Source organism: Diceros bicornis, chromosome 7 (genome assembly GCF_020826845.1).
Source record: "Diceros bicornis minor isolate mBicDic1 chromosome 7, mDicBic1.mat.cur, whole genome shotgun sequence".
NCBI classification, from domain to species: domain Eukaryota; kingdom Metazoa; phylum Chordata; class Mammalia; order Perissodactyla; family Rhinocerotidae; genus Diceros; species Diceros bicornis.
In genome coordinates this window covers 41,188,817-41,214,406 of record NC_080746.1, presented here as the reverse complement: position 1 = coordinate 41,214,406, position 25,590 = coordinate 41,188,817, and the positions used below count along the sequence as shown (strand labels likewise).

The following is a 25,590-nucleotide window of genomic DNA, read 5'->3' as shown; positions in this document are numbered from 1 at the left end:
CAGTGGGCTGAAGTGAAGGAAGAGGTAGAGGCAGCAAATTCTGAATCCTCTTTCAAGAATTTTGGCAGTAAAGGCAAGGAGAGGGTTGGGGCTGAAGCCTAAGAAGAAAGTTGGATCCAGGAAGGTTTTTATGAGGATAAGAGGAAAACAACTATGTTTATAGGCAGAGAGGAAAGGGCTAGTAGAAACAGGAGTGTGGGATGCAAACACATTGTCTCCTAAGCAAATGGTGCCCTAGGAATTGTGCAGCATGTACTGAACATACAGGAGAAAAGACATAATTAACAGAGAAAAGTTCTCAAAAGACATAGGATGGAAAGGAATGAAGACAGCCTGCAGAGATTGCTCCTGGGACTGGAGAAGGGGAAGTACTTCCTCTAAGACAAGAATGGCTGAGGATCACTCCATTCAGAGGAAGGAAAGTAAGAGAGTTCCCAACTGATTGCCTCTGTTCCCTTGGAAAAGTTGGAAGCTAGGCTAGAGTGAAGTTGGAAAAAGTGGGAATTTTAAGGAAATCGGTGAAGGTTTGGAGTAGGCAGTGAGAAAGAGTATACCAAAGATAAGTACCAAGTTTTCCAGGTAGCACTGAGTGCTCTGCTGGGATTGGAGCTCATTTATTAGTGCATGTACATTACCGTCTTATGTGGAACTTTCCTATAGCCCATAGCAGCCTGGGAACTGTAGAAAACAAAATAGATGGAGGAGTTATTCAGAATTGCAGGGTTTCAAGAGATATGGGTAAGAAGGACATGAAGTGATAGAATTGAAAATGCCCAAGAATGGGAATATTAAGGAAAACTAAGAGGGGAAGGAAATTAAATGAAGAGTGGTACCAGTGTCACAGGTTGAATGAAGTCTTGGTGTAGATGAAGAACAGGTTTAGAGGGAGACATAAGGGAGTTGGAGAGGACTGGAAATCATTTGAGATGTGGGGATTTCTTAGGGATTTCAGACATGTGGTAATTCCAAAGAATGATGGAGGCCTGGGTGTGGCAGTGGAATTAGACTCTGAAGTAGAGTTTAGGGGAGCACTGCCAGGAATTAAGGTGAATATGTTGGGTAGGTTAGCAGGGTAGACCTTGATGCTGGCAGGAGGGGAGAAAGCTCTTGCCACAGCAGGGAGACCTGATCCTCCACCTGCCTTAGCCTTTGGTGCCTGCCTGAGCCTCAAAACCCTGTCTTCTCTGTTGATTTTTGTAGGGCCCCCCAATCCTTGCCAGGAGTGACGTACCTCTTCTGTGACCGCTGAAGTAATTCACCACGTTTTCACTCTCTCTTTGCTCATTTTTTCCACCTGGCAAAAGTATGAAGAAAGATTATAGACACATAGGGTACTTCTCTGTTGGTCACTTGAATTTCCATGATTTTCCTTTCCAAATCAGAAGGGAGTCATTTTCCAGTTTCCTCTATAAAAAGAGAGATCAAGTCTTTCTCCCAACCAAGCGTTACTAGTTGTTAGGCATTGCTGAACATTTGCTGGTGACTTCAAGTCTGTGTTATGGCTGACCTCTTTGAGGAAGCCTGTCTTTTGTAAAATATTTGCGCTCACTTTTCTTTTATATTCAAGCTTCTGATTTCAGATTACCTTCTGAAAAGGAACTGGATCCCTTTCCATTAAAAAAATGCAAGCTAATGTAGATGATAACTTTAATAAATTAAATAATAATAACATTTAAATGAAAATTTAAGAAGAGTTTAAAACTAATGGTTAAGAGGCCGGCCCGGTGGTGTAGTGGTTAAGTTCATGCTCTCTGCTTCGGCGGCCCAGGGTCTGCAGGTTTGGATCCCAGGTGCGGACCTACACACCGCTCATCAAGCCATGCTGTGGCGGTGTCCCATATACAAAATAAAGGAAGATTAGCACAGATGTTAGCTCGGGGCCAATTTTCCTCACCAAAAAACACACAAAAAAACAAAAAAAACCCTAATTAAAATGGCTTCACCATAGAGGATCCATGCTTCAAAAGGAGTATCTCCCCATTGTCCCAGTCCTTCCCTCTCTCCTTCCCTTTTTTCCCTCTCTCTCTCACACTATATAACCATTTTTTTCACCTACAGAAAAGAGGACTAGGTATTAAATTTGTCTTTGAAGGTTTTCTTTTTTTACGGGAATGACTTGATTTATATCTCATACTCTCATGTATCAGTTGAAAAATCAGAGAAAATGAATTGGAGGAGTCTATCATTTTTTAGTATTTGAATCAACACTTCTCATACTAGATTTCCTATCTCATACAGATGGCATTACTCTCTGCATATTTTTCCTCCAGTGTGGAATTGCCAAAGGAAAGATGTAAATATGGGGCCGGCCCCGTGGCTTAGCGGTTGGGTGCGCGCACTCCGCTCCCGGCGGCCCGGGTTCGGATCCCGGGTGCGCGCCGACACACTGCTCCTCCGGCCATGCTGGGGCTGCATCCCACATGCAGCAGCTAGAAGGATGTGCAGCTATGACATACAACTATCTACTGGGGCTTTGGGGGAAAAATAAATAAATAAAATATTAAAAAAAGCAAAAGATGTAAATATGAAATGTAATGAATGTTGGAGAAAGATTATTAGAATAGCTGTCAGATGTTATGAATACCTTGTTTTACCGGAATGTATAAAAGTTAACCCTTTGACTAAACCTGTGCAAAAAATTTTACCCTGTATTTGACATCCATCAGTATTTTGAGAACTAAAACATTAAAAACAAATTTAAATGTTTCTTTTAAAACTCTACCCCAACTTTGTTTATTTATATTGTCATTGTAGGAAATAATAGATATTTGGAAAAAGAGAAACAGAAACAACTGATGGTGACTGTACTTGGCAGACAACATAGGACATTAAAACTGGCTACATGACCATGACATTTCCACGTACATTTTGGTAAGGCATAGAGCTTGGTGTTTAAATAACCTGTACTAAATAGACAATTCCTAAGCGACAGAATAAATCCCAATAATATAGCGACATTAGTGATCCTGAAAAGATCTAAGAATCATGGAGCGTTAGGACTGGAAAAGACTTGAGAGTGAATCTGATTTAGTCTTTCTTTTTTTTGTTTAACAGACGAACTGAGGTTCAGAGAAGGCTAATGAATTGCCCAGGATCACGTAACTAATTAGGGACCTAGTCAGGGCCTAGAATCCAATATTCTAAAATCCGAATTCTGTGCTCCATCATGAATTGGCCATCTGGATTATGCACTTGAGCGTTTTCAGCATTTAAGGCTGAACTTTAAGGTGTGGTGGGCGTTTTGGAAGACCTGTTTGTGATTTAAAAGTAAGTTAAAGTCTCTGCATTTTGCTCCCGAAATATGGGAACATTTTGACAGCTGTGTCACTCTGGAAACAAACATTATCACCTCAGATGAACTTGCAGGGAATAATTGAGATGAAAGTGATGATCAGAAGTGGGATTGGGAGATTGTAACAAGGCACCCTGTGTTTGTAAGTACAGACCCACCACCTGTGACAGAAGAAGTGAAAACGCAGAGGCACATGCAATCTGAAATGTGTCTCTCACTCATCAATCAGTGTTGATCAGAATTGGAGGTCTTGGTAAGTGAACTGAATGCTTTCAATCCAGGCATGTCAGTAATTGCCATCGACCAAGGGCTCTGTCACACCTGCCTGCTTTTCTTTCTTTTTCTCTTTACTTCATTACATATTGATTGACTTCTTGGGTTTTACAAGTTCGTAAATCACGTTCTTTTAAGAGGCTTCTTGGCTTTTGTGTGTGTAGACTGAGAGTACTGGAAAAGATTGATACTTGACTCACAGTAACAAAGAACTTCATCTTTCCTCCTTCAGCTTCATCTGCAGGAGTGAAGCATCAAAAGACAGTGTCATTATGATGAAACAGTTTTAAAAGCAGTACAAACACCTTATAAAAACCCACAGTGCTAGCAGCCAGCCCTCCTGGGTTTGATGCAAGCTCTTGCCTTGCACACATGGAAGTCATTGGAGAGATCTGGAGAGACTTTACAACCAAGAAGAGGATTTCATATTAATTACATAATGAGATGCCCCCCTTGCAAATAACGACAGATAGACAGATATTATTACCCGATTGCAAATCTATAATCCTGATACAGGATACAATAGATTTTCATCTCTCTTGGAGGGTTACGTTTTATATTGCCTGCAATAGAATTATAGATGAGTTCATACCTATGATTTCTTCTGCTCCTAAAATTTTCTGAATGCATAAATCTTAGGAAATGAAGTTTTGTTATTATTGTCGTGAAAAAATGTTCATTGTTCTCTCTGCTACAGACATTTTTAATTCCTGTTTTATGGATGAATCCTAAAGCGTTCATTTCTTATTGTTTCAGATACAAACTGATATATAAATTCTGTGAGGATATTTATCTGTTTTTAGCATCTAAATGTTTTTGGTTAGAATATAAACCAGTTATCTGACATTTTTAATTCTTATTTTATAGATGAATCCTAATACATTCATTTTTTCCTGTTTACTAATGCAAACCGGTATATGAACACTGAATGGATAGCTTTCTATTTTTGACTTCTAAGCATTTTTTATTATAATTTAATATAAAAGTTATACGGGACTTTTATGGAAAGGCCTCTGCAGTTGTATGATATTAATGCCCATTGTCCTCTTAAGTAACAAATAAGGCACCTTTGTAGTTTGGTAGTCCAGTATTTGCAACAAAAAATCATATTCCATGCAGTCTTCAACAGCTGATTTAATTTGGAGATATTCAGTTATTTCTTTCTGAATTAATTTAATTTCCGACAGCCAGTTTAGTACATCAAAAGGGAAAAAGAAAGCAAAACTGCACGTGAGGATGGCTGTAATTAATGGAGCTGACTTCTGAAGAAGGCCAGACTGCTAACCCTCACGTGTGAGAAGGGGCTTATTCGGAAGGGACAGTGCTTTGAAAGAGCAAAACAACTGGGGCTTGAGGAGAGGGTCTCTGAACACTTTTCCGCTGTAGTGATTCAGAGCCATTGGTTATATGTTCTCCCTGAGGACGAGGCAGGGGGAGGACAGGATGCTCTGGGAATAGCTATCATTTCTTAACGGAGTTTGCCAACAGCACTTATAACCATCAGTGTGTCTTTTGCACTAGTTTAGTAAAGTGACATTAAATCTCACAATGTTGCTACAGGAAGTCAAATCAACAAAATGATGTGATAAAGAGAGCCATATTGACTGTGGATCAGTCAATTTCTACAGTACATGTGGTGTTTTCTTGAGACAGTTTTAGTAAATATACAGATCCAGAGAAATTCACTTTAAACCAGAATCCAAAAAGCCAAATGAAATAAATTTCATGTACTTTAATAAAAATAAGCATCACTATTAATTGAAAGCCAATACTGTGCTAAGTACTGTCTAGTCTCCTGTAAGCTTCCTCATCTCTGTCCTCTGAGGTAGGTACTGTGCTTGATCTTTATTGATGAGGAACCTGAGGGAGCCTAACTGACTTGATGGTTCCACACATGATAAGTCATGGAACCCAAGTATGTATGTTGGAAATTGTAGTTTTTCTTTAAAAACTGTGGTATATGTCATAGTATACTAATTGAATTCATCCAATTGTTTGTCTTAATTTCTTCAGGAACATTTAGAATGTTACATGCAGACAAAAAAGTAGGTACTTAATTCTTAAAACAATGGAAAATAATGATGAACTTATTCAAATAAAATGACCTCATGATGATCTGATTGTAGATTTTCCACAACCAGATATTTTTCCTAACCTCATTTCCTTATGTCTCACTTCTCCAGTAGTATGCTTAAGGAATTCATATTTATTTTAGTATTAATTGGAGTAGAAATCTAATTTTAAAAAGATAAATCTGCTGGATAAAGGCCCACAAATTATATTTCATAATTATAAATAACTTTTTCATTATAGAAATTTGTTTTTTTTTTTTTGTTTTTTGTGAGGAAGATCAGCCCTGAGCTAACATCCATGCCAATCCTCCTCTTTTTGCTGAGGAAGACGGGCTCTGAGCTAACATCTATTGACAATCCTCCTCCTTTTTCTCCCCAAAGCCCCAGTAGATAGTTGTATGTCATAGTTGCACGTCCTTCTAGTTGCTGTATGTGGGATGCCACCTCAGCATGGCCGGAGATGCCACGTGGGTGCGTGCCCGGGATCCGAACCTGGGCCGCCAGTAGCGGAGTGCGCGCACTTAACCGCTAAGCCACGGGGCCGGCCCCTCATTATAGAAATTTGAATGCCTACTTTGTACCAGGCTTTCTGAAGGCGCCAGGGATACATGGGGGACAAGACAGGCAAGGTCCTTCCCTCATGAAACTTATGGTTTTTTGGGGTAAAGATATTTAATAACAAGATCTGATTTGCTTTCATCCACCTTTGAATTATCTATGATCTGAAAAGACCCTATGAACAAACTGATTTGTTGAAAGTGCTATTGGTTTACTGGGTAAACCATATCTTCCTTCCTATTTTGCCTTAATAAACTTGAAAGTTTCACATAAGAAACTCACTGGTTACTTTTAAAAAATGTGACTAGGGGGCCGGCCTGGTGGCACAGGCGGTTGGGTGCGCGCGATCCGCTGCGGCGGCCCGGGGTTCGCCGGTTCGGATTCCGGGTGCGCACCGATGCACTGCTTGGCAAGCCATGCTGTGGCGGCGTCCCATATAGAATGGAGGAAGATGGGCACGGATGTTAGCGCAGGGCCAGTCTTCCTCAGCAAAAAAAAAAAGAGGAGCATTGACAGGTATTAGCACAGGGCTGATCTTCCTCTCACACACAGAAAAAATGTGATTAGATTATTTGGTGTTGTATATTATTCCATTTTCAACGATTATCACTTTGTGAAATATCAAGGCTTTGGGGGCCTTGAACTGATCAGAAATGTGGAAATGGATAGATGTAGAAATGCCACATGTGGAAATGTGGAAAGCCGCTTGGTTGCTGGAGCTTCTGGATGGGCCCTGGGGAGTCAAGAACCACACCTCCGAGAGGAATGAAGTGCCAGAGGGAAGAATGCAGAAAATAAAATTAACATGTTTACCTAAGAGCAGCTTTCTGCACAATCTTTGGATTTGAGAGCTCTTTCTATTAAGTTGTATATCTTGATCAGTGCTGGGTCAGTGAAATGAGTCAAATGGGGTGAACTCCTTTAGCTTCAACTCCCCTTTCTGGTCATCTCAATTACACTAGTCAACTGTATTGCCCCAACGTGACGTGGTTCAACAGCCGCGGAGCTGGGACTAGAACTTGACAGCCAGTTCTCAGGAATCTTGTGCTTATGGTTCTTCTTTGAGGTGACGTCAAGGAGAGAACAGTCTTCCTCTAAAACTTGTCAACTCAACGCCTCAAAGAACTTACTTGGCTGCAGGCACTGCATTGGAACCATGTGTCGTTTCCTTTCCTTTCTCCTGATGTTTCTTGGCCCTATCCGACTTAGTCTGTAACAGTCACATGCTAAGTGTAAAAGCTGTTTTCTGAGCTATGGTTCACAAATCTGGCTGTGCATCAGAATCAGGGGAGCTCTAAAATACAGATTCCTAAGTCTCACTGACAGGCCATTTACTTGGCAAAGAATAAGCAAGTTAAGTGCTGGTAAATCTTCCTCAGGTAGCAATAACTAATTACTTCTCTCGGAATCCCCACCTCGAATCTCTTGGAAAAGGATCTCTTCACCAGCCTCCCTCCTCCCCACCTGCCCTGTAGAACTCTGGGTAGGGAGGAGTAAGTCACAAATATTCCCTGTTCTTTTTCCCAGGGGACTGGACTATCACTCTGAGAGCAGCAGTCAAGCCAAAGTACATCCTGCTCCTTCTGAAATTATTGCCATACTTTCCTTCTACTGCTGCCTTTTTGCCTGAATCAAGCAGTGTTTTTTGGGAGCCGGGGCCCATTGCATAGACTGACTCACCTCTCCCCCATTGCCCAGGGAGCAGCCTCGAGGTGTATCTTTTATTCCCTTTGGGCAGTGGTGGGAGGCCCTGGGCAGGACCCTCACAAGTTTGGCTGTTTCTCGCTATCATGCTGAAGCTGGTTTTCCCTGTTCCATGTTGCTGAGTGGATCTGGGTAATACATCCACTCAGAGGGAGCACAATTGGTCTATCACGCCATAATAGAGCTGTACCCCTTCTTCCCCTCCCCATCTCCTGGATGGCTTCTGCTTCTCTTCCTTCTACCAGTGCACTTCAGATCTGGTCCGTCTTCTTTTTCAGGGGGGATCCTTTCAGTTGATTTGTCCTCTCCTTAGTATATTTAAACAAGTCATGTAAAACACTGACTTCATAGTTAACAGCACTGCCCTTTGTTCTTATTCATCCATCCTGCTTATTTCCTTGGTTTCTGCTCTGAGTTTTTCCATGGAATGGGCTTGGTGCTTTCATTTGCCAGGGGCACCTAGGACATATTTATTGGCCCTTTGGAAAGAAAACCAACTGGAAAGCTTAAGGATAATTATTCAGTACTTGGAATTTATAGAGAGCAGTTCTTCAACAGTAACTCGGGTTTCTTTTAATGTGAAGTAATTCTGTTCTTAAACAAAATTGTAACCATGATTTAGCCATAATTTTTAATCTCAGTACTTTTCTAAGAGGCAAGTCTTAAGAAAGTCAGCCTGTGTGAGGAATTGGTTTACTGCAGAAACATCCAAGGTAAGTGGTCCAGGCTGACAGCACTTTCATTGAGTTATAGAATCTCAAGTTGGAAGGGCTTTAGAAAAGATTTCCAGTCCTCTACTGTTGATGAAGTTTGGCCAGAAAGATCACATTGCAAATTTCTACATCATTCTGAGATTTAATTCATCTGGATTTGGATACTTGAACTAATTCATATCAGATATCAGTAGTTCTCTAACCTTTTAAAGCAGTGGCATCCTTTCTTGACATTGAAATCTTCCAGGGAAGCTCCAGATTTGAAGTAGATGAAAGCAAAGCTTCTCCGATTGCAAGGGGAGCACCCCGTACTTCTGGTGGGCTCTGGGTTAAGAGTTCTTACGTTATCCCCTTGTCTTTTCTACCCAGTATGTGTGCTTCTTGCTGAGAGATGGAAGGAGGAGGCAAAGTGGACATCCAGCAATGCTGCCTTCTCTCTGACATCTATACTACCTCTCTTACACCAAGGGCCCTAGTCTCCACATCCAAATATGGGCAATGAGACACGATTTAAGAAATGTTGATATCCTGAGAAATCTCGCAGAAGGATAGAAGATCCTGAGTTAATCAGAGATCAGTTTTATTTTATTCCTCAGACTGTTACTGAGATAAAACATTGTATTAATGCATTTTAGAAAGAGTGTAAAGGACAAAGTGTAAAAAAGAAATGTCAAACAGTTAAGATCTTGCTGGCTGGAAATATTAACCCTGTCCACTGAGCATTTGAGAAAAATAAAGGATTGCTATATATTAAAGCTTTTATATATTAAAATTTTGAATCATTAGGTAGGGAGGAGCCTTAGATAAACCCCAAACTAATGTTGGATGCAAGACTAGAAGGTCAAGAATACTTAAGATTTTAGGGCTGGGGATAGCATTTTATAACATGTTACCCTATGGAAACCATTATAGGAACTTAGCCAATTCCTAGGCATACATAGACAGCTGTGGAAAGGTGGAAGGAAGATTGGCATTTTGAAACTTTATTGGCAGCCCTCTTGTATTATTAAAAAAAAAAATCAGCAATTGGCTGAACAATTCCACCGGGCAGGAATCAAAATGTTGCAGCAACAAATCCAGTGAGCACTCTGCCTTCATAGATGCTGTGACTAAAGTTAACCCTGGTTAATGACCTCATCAACAACCTCAGAGATCTGTGTTCTCTGGTCCTGCAGACCAGGATGGGGCCCTCTGCTAAATCCTTTCACAGGGTCCTCCCCAGGCTTGTGGCAATGATCGTGACTTTATTTAATTAATTACTTGTATAATGTTTAATTTTAGGGTTTTCTTTGGTAAATTTTATTTAATTATTTGGATAATTTTTAATTTTAGGATTTTTTTTAGAATAAAAATCCCTCATTAGCTTATAAACGCCTTGTGGGCAGATACGATGTTTGTCTTCTTCATTACTGGATCCCCACTGTCTTGCACAGTCCCTGCCAGGTAGTAGGGACTCAATTAAAAAAGCATATTGGATGAATGAATGAATGAATAAATGATTGACTGCTGAAACAATCAGATTTCTGCATTTTTATCAGTGAAGAGGAGCTGTTGAGGACCCTTTGGATATGAAGGAGGTAGTCTTATGGAGTAGTTAAGAACATGCTGCCCTGGGTTGTGCCTGGCTCTGCCCTTTCCAGCTCTTAGGACTTTGGAAATTTACTTAACATTTCTGTGCCTTAATGTCCTTCTCTGTGAACAAAGCATAATAATAGCACCTACCCTATAGAATTTTATGCATATGCATGGGGGATCTGGCAGATGGTGAGTGCTCAACATTTGAGGAGTAAGTATGAATGAACTTGCTCTAAGACCAAGTAACGAGAAATTCCGCTGTCATGTATATTTAGACTGTCACTAATTAGAAGCAGGACCTTTACTATGACAAAGATGTCAGGAGTGGTTGAAACCAGAGATGGCATTCATTGCCCAAATAATTGAAATGTAGAGGTGGCATCTACCTCATTACAGCAAGAAAATCAAGTAAAACTGGAATGTTGAGCTCTGATGCAAATACCCTTAACTTTTGTGAAAAGCTGATCAACAAAATACAAAAATCTATCAGTATCTTTGGCTTTTTTGTTTCACCTTTTTCCAGTTCCACTTTGAACGGATGTGGCATCCATCTGTTGGTAGGGCAGATAGATCTTTTATGGAGCAAGGCATGTTGTTCCAGGAGGAAGGTGGGCATCCAGTGGAGCCCACCCTAGAAAGAATGCACATTTAGTTCACATGCACTGTTAAAATGCTCATGGTTTCCCTCAGTGACAGAGGGAATGCTTTAAATGTTTGGCATTTATAGTCAAGGAGTTTCCAAGAAAGCAAGGTTGCATATGACTCATTTGTAAGCTTTATAAAGCACTGTCAGTCATAAGATAAAAGATGCCCTCCAAATTTAAGATTGTTAATATTACAAACAAACAAGGAGATAAATAAATAAAAAGGAGATAGAGAATTAGAAACCCCAGGTGTCATTGGGCACGTGTGAATCAAGCCTTTTCTAAATGCAGGGTGCTGTGGTTCTAGTAGGTTTAATATTAATCAAAGTGCTTTTCTAACCATTAACGTTTACTATGGATTTACTCTGGGCACAGGATGTTTTGTGCTAAACATTTTATTTGTGTTGTGTCAAAATCATCACAGTTCTCTGAGGTAGGTATTATTAGGCCCATTTTGTAGTTGAGAAACAGAGGTTTAGAGATGTTACTTAATTTTTTTGAGATTATACAGCTAATAAAATGTGGAGCCAAAATTGGAACCCAGATCCCAGCGCTGTACACTTTACCACGATTAGGCTATAAATCACATAATCTCAGCCTTTAGGAAACCTGGATTCCTTGTAACACTAGCAACAGGTCCTAGGATGGTGAGAACCTTATTCCTCTCCCTTACTAGTTTTTTTGAGAATTTTAGAAGTCTGTAGCCTGCTTTTGACCATTCTGGTGTCGACTTAGAAAAATTCCAAATAAAAACCTTGTGCCCCAGCTCAGAAGTTGTCACTTCTTCTGAGATGATGACACCAAAAAATAAATTCCGTGTGTTGAGGCTTTCTGGAGAGAGCAGCTATGGTGAGATTAACTCAGAAATGCGTGAAAGCCTGACATGGTCTTTTCCGTTTGTGCCTAGGATTGTTTTGCCCCCTTGCAAAAAGCAGAGATCCTGGTTTTCATAGCTGTTTGCAATTTCAGCTCAGGTCTTGTTATAAAGTTTACATTTAAAGCTTTACAGTCCTACCAGGTTCAGGTTAAATTTGAAAGTAGCTATGGGGGAGACAACTTTAACATTTCCCCAGGGAAGTGGACTGGAAAATTGCTGGAGAGTGAACTGTAGGGAACAATCTTGAATTGGTCTCTTGGGTTGGACATAATTACCTAATGGATTTTCCATCTCTCAAAATTTTAGTAAGGAAAAGCCTTTAAAAAAATAACAACAAAAAAGTGAATCCCGCAACCTCTTCCATTTCTCTTCAAGACTATGAACTCCTGCCTTCCAGTGTAGCCTTTGAAGAATGAGCTTGGACTGGGAGAGAGACAAGCAACGGAAGACACAGGAAAGAGAAATCAGATTGAAATGTGATTGAAAACTCACAAATTCCATAACCCTATTTCCCCCTTCTAAATCATTGCTGAATGCTGAGATTCAGCTCCATTCAAGATTGCTTTGGGTGCAGTTGGAACTGTATTTTAATAAACAATATAATCTAATTATGATGGAGCATTTTATTTTTCCATGGACTCTGAAGGTATTTGTTGAGTGGCTTAGCTGTTTGCATACCAGGGTTTCCTGGTCAAAGGGGCCCATTATATAATCAGTTTTCACTCAGAACACACCCCACCCCAACCCCCATTTTGCTTGGAAATTTTATCTGGAACCAGGAACATTAAACTCGGTTCTGGTGTCCCACCCCATATATCCCAATACCTTTTCTATTTTACCATGTTTTATTATTCAGATTGCCCCAGGATGACAAAGTGCCTAATTGCTCTCCTACTTCCATAACACACTTTTATTCTCGGCTGATGTGTAGCAGGCTGTGCTTGGCTCTGGGAATAAATATGCTCCAACAGAGGGAGCCAGTCTCTATGATCCTAAATACATTCTTCGGAACAATAACGGTGAGTGCTTACTGTGTGCCTAACGTTGTATTACAATTGAGATGGACACACAAATGAAACAAACACAGACTCGCTGCTTTCTTGAGTGGGAGAAGTAAGTCATTTACAGGAGAAATGAAACACCGGGTATACTTTGGCAAGAGCCCTAAGGGATCCAACTGCTATGAAGTTCAGACCAGGGAGACTTCACCCTGGCTTGAGGGATCGTGGGATAAATCATTTGAATTAGCTACAGTCTTGACTGTGCCGAGAAGGGATGTTCCACCTGGGTACAGCAGCATGAGCACAGGCCGGGAACTGGGAGCACAGAGGCGATAGGAGGGAGACTGTGCAGGTTTCATTTGATTGGAGTGTTAGTTGTGTGGAGGATGATAGTGGGAGAGAAAATCAGAGCCAGATTTTGAAGAGTCGTGGGTGTCAGGGAGGGAGCTTATTCATTAGGCAGTCAGGTTTTGCTGAAAAAAAAGTGAGCATCTTGGCGTAATTATGAGAACCATGATTAGAGTAGAGTTTTCTGGAGGCAGTGTAGTGTGCGCGATGGATTGGAGGGACATGAGGGCAGAGAGAGACAGACACAAAAGAGGCAGGCAAGTTAGGATGAAGGTAGTAAGGGATGGACCTTGAGGAGGTGGGATGGAGATGGGGACCAGAGACCAAGGACATTGTGGAAGGAGAACCAACAGTTGGGCCACTGATTCAGTATGGGGATTGGGAGAAGCTGAAGGATTAGAGTTTGGATGACATTAACAGAGTTAGGTGAGAAAAGAGGAATGTGGTTAGTATATGTGTGTGTGTGTGTGGTTGGCGATTTTGGGGCAGGAAATAGCTGTGGCCAGTCTGGCCGCCTCTCAGAGCCTGATCTGATGCTTCCTTAGCCGTGTAATCTTGGGCAAGCAGCTTCACCCCTCTGAGCATGCTTCTGCATCTGTAAAATACATCTTTAATTCTTATGACTCATTATTCCAAATATTATTTGTTTAAGAAAAATAAAGAATAGAATGGTTCAAACAGTTCTCAGGAAGTAAGAAAAGGGAAGAATGGGAAATACATTATGGAAATCTTCTGAACTTTCTGCTGTTGTATAAGATTGAGCCTCTTGACATTTAAAGCAGAAAAATACAATTTAAATGAATGACAGAGGGTATGTTAATTAATAAAGAGGAAGTTTCCCCCTTTGACACTTAAAATGGCAATAATTTGGGTCAGCACCTACACCGGCCACTTTATAATCAAGGCTGATTGTGCCATGGGTAATAAATAGGAAGCGGGCTGAAATTTCCAAAGAGACCACGTAATGGACATGTAATGAGTATTATAAGCCAAGAAGAGAACTGTACCTTCAAGTTCCTGTCTTACCTTTATATATGGTAGATGACACAAGAAGAGTTCCACCTTGGAGTGGTAGCGTAGGAGGATTTAGTGCTCAAAACTCAGCACTTCAGAAAGAACTGATACCTTTCTCTACATTGAACAGCTTGTAAATAATCTTATGGCTTCTAAGTTACTTGAAATGCTGTGGAATTGAAATGAATTGGAAAGGAACCAGACCTGTCATTGAAAACTAATGGATTGAGCTTTCCTAAATGCTGGAGGGGACCTAAATGACCTCCCCAGTTTTTAAAGGAGAAGGTTGTTTGGGGATTTTTCACGTAAGGGATGGAGAACAGAAGACATGGCTGGGGTGTTTTTAAGATGGGACTGGAGTTCGCCCTCAAGTCTTTCAAGGATGAGACGGTTTTACTTACCAGGGCTAGGATCTATTATACCCTGAGCAGCTGCTATTTTTCAGCAGGAAAGTGAAGTGAAGAGCTTTGTACAGCTGTCATGCAGAATTCTAAGCACCCATTTGATAAAACCTGTCAGTGTGAGCCTTTGGCTGTAGCCTCTCCCCTCTAGTCCTCTTCTTTCATCAGTTTTGTTTTTGTTTCCTGTTAGGAATGTTCCAGATTTAGCAGCTTAGACATGGGGTGTGTGTGGGTATATGTGTGTGTGTGTGTATGTGAGTGGGTTTTAAGAATATTCACTTGTGTGCTTGAACTCAGACACCTATTTGTCTTCCAGGAGTCACACACAAAAAAATTTGACTCAGGGCTCTGGAAATTTTGCTCTACAGGGAAAAAGAAGAACAGAAATCCTTATCAGCTTTCTTATTTGGTTATAAAAGTAGTAAGGCATGAAATTGGAACAGATGGCATAAAAATAGCTAGACTTATCTCCTTTAGTTGAATTTTGCTGACAATTTCTTTAAAATCTTGGTAAACTCTCTCTTTCAATAGTTCTTTAAGGGCCTTTTAGGTCTGTGGGTAAAGGTATCAGTTTAACAAGTTCTCATCCACCTATGTTATAGGAAATAGGCCATAAACTAATTCAGGACCCAGGATCTGGATCAGGAAGCCTATTTTATATATCTGTAATAAATAGATCGTAAAGTTAATATCACCTGGTCCTTTTTCTATCCTGAAGTTGAAAGAGTGTAGCTACCATTTTAGGTTGTATCTGAGGAGGTACACGCAGTGGATGGCTTGTCTTTGATAAGTTCGAGAGGGCATTAGAACATCCTGTAATAGAAGAGTTGAGAAGAGTTTGAGAATTGCAGGCTGACTGAGTATGTCAACATGTAGGACATCAGATAGACAGCAAAATAACTTAAGTAGTGGGTATCCTATTTGCTTTTTGTCTGCAGATATTAAGCAATTTGAATAGCTGGGAAAAAATTGTTATATCATTATCCGTGGGTAGTGTGGTGATAGTTTATTATAGGGCAGAGTTACTGAAAGAAAAAGAGCTATATCATTATTCGTATTAAAAAATGCTGTGACAATGTACTACTTCAGATGAGTGTTGTTCCCATAAATCATCCCAAATCCCTGTACTCAGGGGATTTTTGAAAAGATAGTATTTTCAGAGGCGAAATTATTTCCATTTCTTCATGCGAGGAATTTTAGAACGTAAGGAGGAATTCATTTAAGCAAGAAAGCCGTTACTGAGTTCATATCATTAAATAGGAAAGGTAAGGAGGAATATGCCCAGTTTAAAGATATCTTAAAACAACTCTTCCCAACCTGGGGCCTCAGGCTTCAGGGTGATTGGCGCGTGTGACAGATCTGCATTGTCTGTAGAACAAATGAATAAAAACTGGATTTCTTTCCATTTTTGAGATACTAAAAGGGCCTCATACAAGAGTTGAGAATTGTACTCTAATGTGAGATATTTTAAGAACAATGCTTTAGCTTAATCTCACTCTCTCTTTTTGTCTTTAAATTTCGCTATTTTCTTATTTATGGAATTCATGTCCAAAAATCTAACTCTGTGGCATTTTAGCCCTGCTCAGAATACACAGCAAAATTATAGCCACAAATTGAACCCAGTTGAGTCCAGCATTCACTCTAAGGGCCTTGTAGCTTCCAAATCTTTTTCTTTTCTTTTTTTTTTGCTGAGGAGGATTCGCCCTGAGCTAACATCTATTACCAATCTTCCTCTTTTTGTATATGAACCGCTGCCACAGCACAGCCACTGACAGAAGAGTGGTGTAGGTCCCCGCCTGGGATCTGAATCCATGAACCCAGGCCACTGAAGCGGAGTGCACCAAACTTAACTACTACGCCGCGGGGCGGGCCCCACCCCCCCTTTATTTTTTTAAATTCTTGAGTCTCTAGAATAGTAAATAGACTCAGGTATTATTTTGCTTCCATGTAACCTAAAGAAACTTGCACAAAGTCTGCCATATTAGATTAGCTTTTGCTTGCCAGAGGCATCTGAAATGATGGAATAGTGATAAAACCTTCCAAGAAGGAAGATTTAAATGGAAATTTTACTACTGAACAGGTCATGAAATAGAAGGAGACCCCTTTAGCTGCCCCTGATTGGTAATAACTGCTCATAGGTGGTTTTAACAGCCTTTGGAATTCCTTGTCTTTCCTTCCCCCATATTTTCTTGTAAGTAGGTATTTCTTTCCAGAAGTAGTTTCAAGGAATCTTTGAGGACTGGATAGAAAGAGCAAGTATATACTCACTTTTACTGAGTTCAAAGGAGTCGCTTGACATATCAAGCTCTTTCTATCAGCTGAGGAAATCTTAGCTCAGAATTTGGAGAATCCAATCTTTGAACCATTATGAGATATTTTTAAGACATTCTTGGCCTGGTCCTTCTTGTTGGAACTCAGAAGAGATTATCAAACTCTTTAATGGTACACCCAGAGTCTCAGGGAGTTAGACAAAGCCCTTTCCCCATCCAATGGAATTTTTTCTGGTCCTTTATGAATAGGGCAGAGCATGATATATTTTAAATAATTTAACGAAAGAATTGAAACAAGTTTTTTCTTGACAATTTTTTGGGAATTTAGCACATACTGTTCTTGAGAAAATTAGAAGATTCCACATAGTACTATAATAAGATGAGGGTTAGGAAACATTCCCAGAAAAGAGGTGGGATGTGTGGCAATGTCCATGTTTCTGAATTTACAACACCTGCCAAAATGCAAGTGATTGTAAATGCTTCTGAAGGATGATTGCCAGTCCTGTCCCATACAGAATAGAATAATAGAAGCATAGAGAAATAGAGACAGTTACTCTGCTCAAAGTAGCTACTGAAATGCAGGTACTCCTCTTTAGGCCCTTGCACCCTACAATGATGTCTTTTATCTCTCTCTTCTTTTTCCTCTTCACTTTGCAGCTGGTTACTAGATCCCACATAATAAACGGAATATTGGTCACACTTACCTGGGAATTCTTGGTGGTTTTGTTCATAGCGTTCACAGCGCAGTGCTGCAGGGCTGCCCATTTCTGTGGTGGGGCATCTTTGTATTAACTCCACCAGCGTTCAGTGTGCTCCACGCTTCTCAGGGTTCCATCCATCATTTTATTTTTCAATTTATTTAACTTCGTTTTCCTCAGGGTTTCTGTGTCAAATCACAGTTTGGAATTATATATATATATAGTGTTTGCCTTTATGTCACATTAGACAGTTGTAAATAGAAAATTGATTTCTTGAAAAAGATTTCATATCATCATTGCTGTTGGGGCAATACCCATATCACTGCTTTATAAAGATTTTAATGATTTGCAAAAACCTGTTTATCCTTCCTTTAAAATTTCCTTGCTCATGTCTGCACAAGTTGTGGAGATCTGTTAAGTAAATTTCCATTTATTCTAAAATGTGATGTGATAAGTGTGGTATTTAAATATAAGATTATGTGCATGTTCTAGTTTTAATTTTTAATTCTAAATACTTAAAAATGAACAAACGAAGGAAACTCTTCCCCAGGGTAGCATCTATCAGCATTGATCATATCCTACTTCGTACTGCTTTTAATTGTCTCTCTCTTTTTTTCATCTCGACTTACTTTTCTATCTACATTTCTAAGGCCCCTAAGATATTACCTCCTAGCACAAAAGAAATCTGACATATACTGAACAACCCCTGTGTTCTAGTCATTGTGCTAGAGAGGCAGTGCTCAGAGAAGGGCTACAGGTAGGCATCATTACCTCCATTTTACAGACTGAGAAACTGAGCTGCAGAGTAGTGAAGTACTGTAGGCACATAGTTATGTTTGAGCTACTGACCAATCGCTGCCAAGCCCACAGTCTCATTTTGATTTTATCATTATGGCTCTTCTACCTTGTGTATTCTGGGTATCATTTTGTTGACTTTAGCTAATTTAATTATAGAAATGGTAAACAATAGAAACCAGAGTAACGTGACAAGCCAAGGGACATTAACACTAATGCTGATATCTACTTCAGCTTTGAATCTGGAACACCTTGAAACTCAAATTTTGAGCCATATTTTCTTGTTGTACACATTCAGGAGAGTGGGGCTTATTGCATTGCTTCCCACATACGAAGGACGGAACACGAAAATGGTTACCTACAGTGTAAGTGAATTGTGTATTGAAATGGTTAAATTGTAGAAGCCAGTCTTGGGTTGTTTTAAGGACATTAAAGTCATCTCTGCCCCTTGCCCTGTAGAACAAAGTCTGCATTTAGAGGGAGCTTAACTAGTAATTCAGAATGACCACTATCACATACCATACACTTACTGTGGGTGAATCCAGGTTCCTATGACGACGGAAATGTTTTCATTTTCTTCTTTTTAGAGTATAAACAAACAAAGTTTAAATATTGCTTAAGTTTGCATTTCATATTTATCTTTTCTGACTTCATGTTACAAACACAAAGAAGTGAGGCGAACACTAGCATGCTTCTTCAGAGTTATACAGTTTTTTCTCTCTTTCACTACTGGCCCCTAGGGGAGGTCCTGGAACTCAACATGGCTGTCACTAGGCTACGATGACATCTCTTGATATAACTGCCCCACCTTTTAAGGGCAGTTATACATCTTTCCTTACTGTTATCATTCAAAGATTAGTACGTATTTATTTCAACTTGGATTTGAAATCTAAATCTCCTTGGATAAAAGGATTCAGAGTCAGAGATACTCTGTGCCCATCTCCTTAGATTATCAAGACTTAATTCTGCGAATATTCTGTGGGGGCTTTCTTGGCATTCAGTAAAGAAAAAAAAAATCTAAAAGAAAAGAGAAAGAAACAAAGCAGTTGCTAAGCCCAGAATCTAGAAATTACCACAGGCTTCCTGGAGCTTTGTGTCTTGGGGTCTCTTCTTTGGGACCCACAGTGTGAGTGAAGAGAACCACTAAAGAGTCAGAGAGCTATAGATGGTTCAGCAGTTCTTGAGTTATCCAAGAGCTGAAACCCTACATTTATTTGAAAGATAAAAGATGTATTGCCTTCTGCTCCACTAGGCTAAGAACAAAAATTGTTAAGGAGATAAAAAAGAAAAAAAACAACTCTGCTGCCTTGTACTTTCATATATCCTCTCCCTCCACTACACTCCCTTCTCTTTTTTCTCCTTCCTTCTCCACCCTCCAATATTGATGGAGTGCCAGGCACTGTGTTGGGAGCTGCAGAGAAAATCATGAATGGGGCAGACCTCTTTTTCTGTCTTCATAGAGCCACAGCCTCATGGGGAAGACATGGGTAAACAGGAAATTACAATATGGTACTCAACATTCTCTGAGAGGGCCGGGGCAACACCAGAGCCTCTGGTGCTGGGAAGACTTCTGGAAAATGGCTGAGGCTGGGGAATGGCAGGAGGCTTCAGGCCTCTCTTCCCCTCTCCTCCCTTCTTCCTTCCCCCTTTCCTCCATCATTTCTTCCTGTTTTTTGATCTTACCTTTATCATGTGTCCCAACTGAAATTATGGTTTTAATAACTATCTTTTATTATTAAACATATGACACAATTTGTAATGTTTTCCTCCAAGTCTTTCATTTGAAAGGAGATTTATCTCAGGTTCTAAATGCCTCTTTTAAAGAAATACTGACTAGTTTTTCATTATGAGAAAGGGGATAATAAATAAGCTACATTTCTCTTCAAAATTCATCAGAGTAGCTCTCTGAGCAATTCATAATATTTATCTCATTCTTTAGTTTGGGAACCTGGCCTCACAATGAAAAATAATGTCTAAATATCCTTGAACCTGTGTTTTCCCTTTAGTATGGGCAGGAGCTAAAGAAGTGTCTTCGGAACCAAAATGCTATTTATTCCCTGTTTGACACGTACAAATCCTCCTTGATAAAATGTCATTAGGGAGGCATATTGAGCTGTGTGGCCTCTGTTGATAGGTACTTTTCAGCTTTTATCACTGTCTGTGTCAGGAAATTAAGTGTAATCTAGGGTGCTTTCATTCCTTTATTAACTCTAGTGGGTATATTTTATATTAGGGAATTTAGCACAACATTTTGCCTTGGAGAAACGCATGTTCCTTTCTGACATGCCCCAGCCTGCTCTGTCTGGAGTGGTTGTGCCTAAAAAAACCTTTTTGCCCACCCTCTGGTTGAAAGCTCTCTGCTCAGGGGTAGCAGGAATTATTCTCAGAGACTCACCTCACTTGTAGTTCTGTTTTGCAGAGAGAGTGTATCTTCTATTTGTAAGGTGACTGTTTGCCAGAAGTTTCACGGAAGCACCATCTGACAATTTGGGTATGCTTTTTGGGTGCCTCTTCCCGATTGCACCTGATGATTTTCATTCTCTGTGATACCTGCTCCATAATTCTTAGTTGACTCTGACATATCACCCACAGAGTTACATTCCATGAGCAAATGGCCCATTAGCATGTGTCTGCCTGCTGCCCTGTGCTGTTATAAATCTTCTGGAAGAACTTTGGACTTTGCCACTGCTCCACTCTGGTGTGGAAGTGCACTGAAAGTCTGCCTGCCTGACTGCCTTGCCTGTCACCAGCCGTTGCTCTCTAAGTTCCCACCATGAAGACTCCTTATACCAACTCATTTATTGAAAATGTTTACTGGAAAAGAAACATACTTGGCATTTGTGAGTTTATCATATTACTTGTTATTCAGGAACAGAAGAAATGGGACTGAAGACAAAGTAATTTTTTTTGGTATGCACCTACACTCTTCAAAGATGAAAACAGTGTAGAGATTGCTCATTGTGGGCACATTCCTTCACGTTTGTAAAGGATTTCTAAGTAAATGCTGAAACCTCCTACCGGAAATCTGATTAGTTAACCTTATGTATAAGAAGAAATGATGGGGCCAGCCCTGGTCACCTAGTGGTTAAGTTACATGCACTCTGCTTTGGCAGCCTGGGTTGGGATCCTGGGTGTAGACCTACACCACTTGTCTGTTAATGGCCATAGTGTGTGGCAGCCCACATAAATAAACAAAAAAAGAAAAAAGAGGAAGATTGGCAACGGATGTTAGCTCAGGGTGAATCTTTCTCAGCAAAAACAAAAAAGAAGAAATGATGGATAGGTTTTGCCTGGGGACAGGGGAATGAGAATGCAGAAGCTGGAGGTCCCCTCAGCAGCCTAGAAGGTGCACAGAGTTTGGGGAGTGTCCTTGGGCCAAGAGTGGCAGCTTGGGAACAATCGCTTCTAGGAAAGAACAGCTAAAGGGTTTGGCAGTATGGAAAAAAGCAATGATGGTGATGAGAAATGATTCCAAAGAAATAGATCTACCAATGAGACCTCTCACCTCCTGTCCATTTTTTATATCCTCTGATTAAATGGCTAAAACGTAGTTTTACCTAGATGTATATTAAAGGAAAGTAAGACAGGAATGTTTAATTCTGACGGTTCTCAACAGAAGCCATTGGTTAACGTTATTTATTTGGAGATATTCCTTCTTTGGGCTGGCATCCTGAAATTCTTAAGTAATCCAAATCTGTGAAAATCCTTTATGGAACTGCATAAGGTTCTGTCCTTTGCAGAATAACATATATCAGCACTTATTTGTTAGGGTCTGGGGAGCTGGTTCTTCCGATTGAATGAGGTAGCACTTCCTCATGAAGGTGCTTAGGTTACTGAAAATTGAGGTTCTTCTTCCATCAGTGTACATTACTAATATTATAAGCTTTTAGAGTATAAAGGGATTTTAGTTATCTGCCCTAAGTCCCTTATTTAAAAAAACAAAACAAAACTAATCAGTTCAGAGAAAGAAAAGAAAGGAGAACAAACCCTGGTACAAGCTCTGTGCTAATGACTTTCAGATAATTAACTTAATCTTAGCCCTGAGTGATAGCTATTATCCTCATTTCACGTGTGGGGAAACTGATGCTCAGAGAGGTTAAGGAGCTTGCCTGGGAAACACAGAGATGATTTTTTTTTTTTTTTTCTGGTGAGCAAGAGTGACCCTGAGCTAACATCTGTTGCCAATCTTCCTCTTTTTGCTTGAGGAAGATTGGCCCTGTGCTAACATCTGTGCCAGTCCTTTTCTATTTTATATGTGCGATGCCGCCACAGTGTGGCTTGAGGAGTGGTGGGTAGGTCCACACCCAAGATCCGAACCCACAAACCCCAGGCTGCCAAAGCGGAGCGCCTGAACTTAACCACTATGCCACTAGGCCGGCCCCCAGAGATGAGTTTTTAAATTCAGATCTGTCTAGTGCCAATGCCCATGATCTTCCCACTACCTCAAGTTAAGGCCATTCAACTAGTTAGTGATAAAGACAGTGGACTAGAACCCAGGCATCTTATTCTCCTAAACAGTGATCTTTCCAATACATTTTACTACTTAACTTGGAAAAATGGAAACATGTATGCCGATTGTAAAAGAGACTAGGATAGAATTCCTTTTCTTAATTTTTTAAAAAGTAAAAATAATTTTCCTTGAGACTGTAATTTCACAATCCTCCTCCCCGCCTTTTCTTTTTAGAGTTTGGTTCTTTGCATAGAAGCTAATTGAGCTTTCAGACGCATCACTAACTTAATTTTAATCTGTGGTGGCTCTTCTGTATTTTTCTTTGTATATTTCATTTCCGTTCAGATGATAACTATGCAATTGTGGTTACCCTGATTAATGTTTTACATATTTCCCCAGGCTTTCATAAAGAATTGACTAAAATATAAGTTACCCTTGGCTTCAGAAAACTTCTGGCATTTAGAAACATGCACAAAATATACCCCTCGGTGTAAGCAGCGTTCCAATGTACAATTTTCTTCCTTTTAAGGAAAAGGGGAGAAAAAAGAGGAGACATTTTCAAGGGAGATTTGGGTTATAGTAAAGAGAGACTATAGTTTTAAACTATTATTTTTTCCATTTCAGTCTTTTACTCTGCATAGGAAAAATTAAAAAAATGGATGTATTCAGGTGTTTTTAACATGACGAGCTGGAATGGGATGCAGAATCAGCTCTTTTCTCCTCTTCATCTCAGTGCAGAAATATCACCATATCTTAAATTGCCTTGGGCCAGAACACTGTTTGTTGAATTATTCAACAGTTTGAACTGGTAGAATTAGAGGATTCATTAGACTGAAGGTCAAAAGTTAAGTTAAAAACATTTCCTTATAGTTATGATATGACTCACAATGTTGACAGATTCCAGAAAGGCTGCAGGAGCTGAGGGATGTGTGGTCTTAATGAGCTAGAAACATTCTTTTGCCTGGCCATTTAGCCCCTCAACCACTCGGAAGTGCCCTGAATTCAAATCATTTAGGTCTGTGTTCAGATCTGTAAGCATGTGTGTACTAGGTAAGACTCCCACTGCTTCTTTTCACAAAATAGTTAGATGAGAATGAAAACTATCCTGTTGATTTATTTTCATTTTCTTGGTTTTATCCACATCCTGTGAAAAAATGAATCTGGGTCATATAGTTTGAACAAACCGAACTTTTTGCTCTTCAATTCGTCTTTAAGTTATTTGTCGGGAGAGCATATGGCTTGAAGTCATCAGATGGAAACTATATTAAACAGATTTCTCATTAGAAGTGATGGCAAAAGAAAGGATAATAGCAATATTGTGCATGTGCAGAGTACCAGGTGCTCTCGGGCAATAAAATATTTACCCACCTTCTTCCTAATTCATGTGCATGTAGAGTATTAGTGTTGAGTCTTTAGAAATGGAGAAGATTATTTTTAGAATAAACCCCCAAGAACTCTATCCTCTTGACACCAATCTACCCACTATGCCCCACTTCCCCTTCCCATTTGGCATCTCACCTGGAAAGTTGGGCTTTGGGAAGTGTTCTGCCCTACATTCTTTAGAGCCACCAAAGAATTCATTTTCTTGCTGTCTGTTGAGGCTCACTTCTTCTAACATGCATTAAGTTATTAGTTTGGAGACTTCAGAAATAATTGATGGTGAAGCCATCTGAGGAATAAGATGTTCACTTACTACTTTGGCTGTGGCCACTCTCCCCTCCATTAATGTTCTTTCTCTGCAGGTGATGGATGATATCTTGTTGATCTGTATTTTAACATTCTAAGCTGCCAGAGAGAGTGAGACTTCTCAGCAGCATTTGGTACAGATGACCACTTCCTCGGTCTTGAAACACTTTCATTTCTGGGCTTCAATTTTATTACCCTGCCCCGGTTTTCCTCTCCCCTCACTCACCATTCCTTCTCAGTCTCCTTTGTTGACCCTCCTAACAACCTCTAAATGTTGAGTGTGTCTCAGGGCTTGAACTTGGTGAACCTGACCGCTTCTCCCCATCTCCATTGCTACAATCCTTGTTCAAGTGATCACTGTCTCTTCCCTGGACTACTGCAGCAGATCCCATCCAGAAGCCGACTCCCTGCCTTCAGTCTTGTACTCTTCCAGTCATCCTCCACACTGAGTCAGAGTGTTCATTAGGCTTAAAGCTTTCCAGTGGCTTCCCAGTGGTATCAGTATGAAATTTAGACTCCTTACCATAGCCTCAAGGTTCCACATGTCCTGGTTCCTGACTATGTCTCTGATTTCATCTCCTTCTACTGTTCCTCTGGTCATTGTGCCACACTGGCCTTCTCTCTGTACCTTAAACCTCCTAAATGATCTGCCCCACGATCTGCTGCTCCTTCTGCTCCTTTTTCTTCCAGGTCTTCCCTCTTCCACTTTCTCTCCTCATTTATGTCTTGATTCACCCCCTCCAAGCAGCCATTCCTGACCGTCCCAGCTAAAGCCGGCCCTCCTCAGCCACTGTCTCTCAGGATGATCCTATTTCATTTTCTTCATAGCACATTTCAGTACTGAAATGATCGTGTTTATATATTGTATTCTCTGTCCTCTACCACAGGAACTTCCTGTCCTTGGGGGCAGCAAATCTGTCTATTGGGTTCACTGCTGTACCCCCAGTGCCCAGAACTGTGCTTGGCACGTTAGTAGCTGCTCAATGACTATATTTGCCTCTTGGTTTCTGTAGCTCTTTTGATTTATCTTTTAAAGAGAGTGGTAACAATTCCCTTTGATATGCTGGACTGAGTAAATTGGATTTGCCCATTCATCTGAAGAAACTATCCTGCCAGATCCTATTAATCTTTTTAATGTAACTTAGCTTTTTCTGTCTTCCTTTAGGTACCCATTTTGGAAGTGAATTTATTTTATGTCGCAAAACTGTTGTCCCATTTT

At 40.2% G+C, this 25,590-nt stretch overlaps 1 protein-coding gene across 1 annotated transcript in view; it reads left to right on the top strand.

The window, feature by feature from the left end:
• The first annotated feature begins 2,760 nt into the window (after positions 1–2,760).
• The window catches only part of FAT3 (FAT atypical cadherin 3), a 605,429-nt gene continuing 582,599 nt past the window's right edge, over positions 2,761–25,590 (top strand). The window contains exon 1 of the mRNA XM_058545418.1: positions 2,761–2,871. The gene's annotated coding sequence lies outside the window, so the exon portion shown is untranslated. The remainder of the gene's footprint in view (positions 2,872–25,590) is intronic.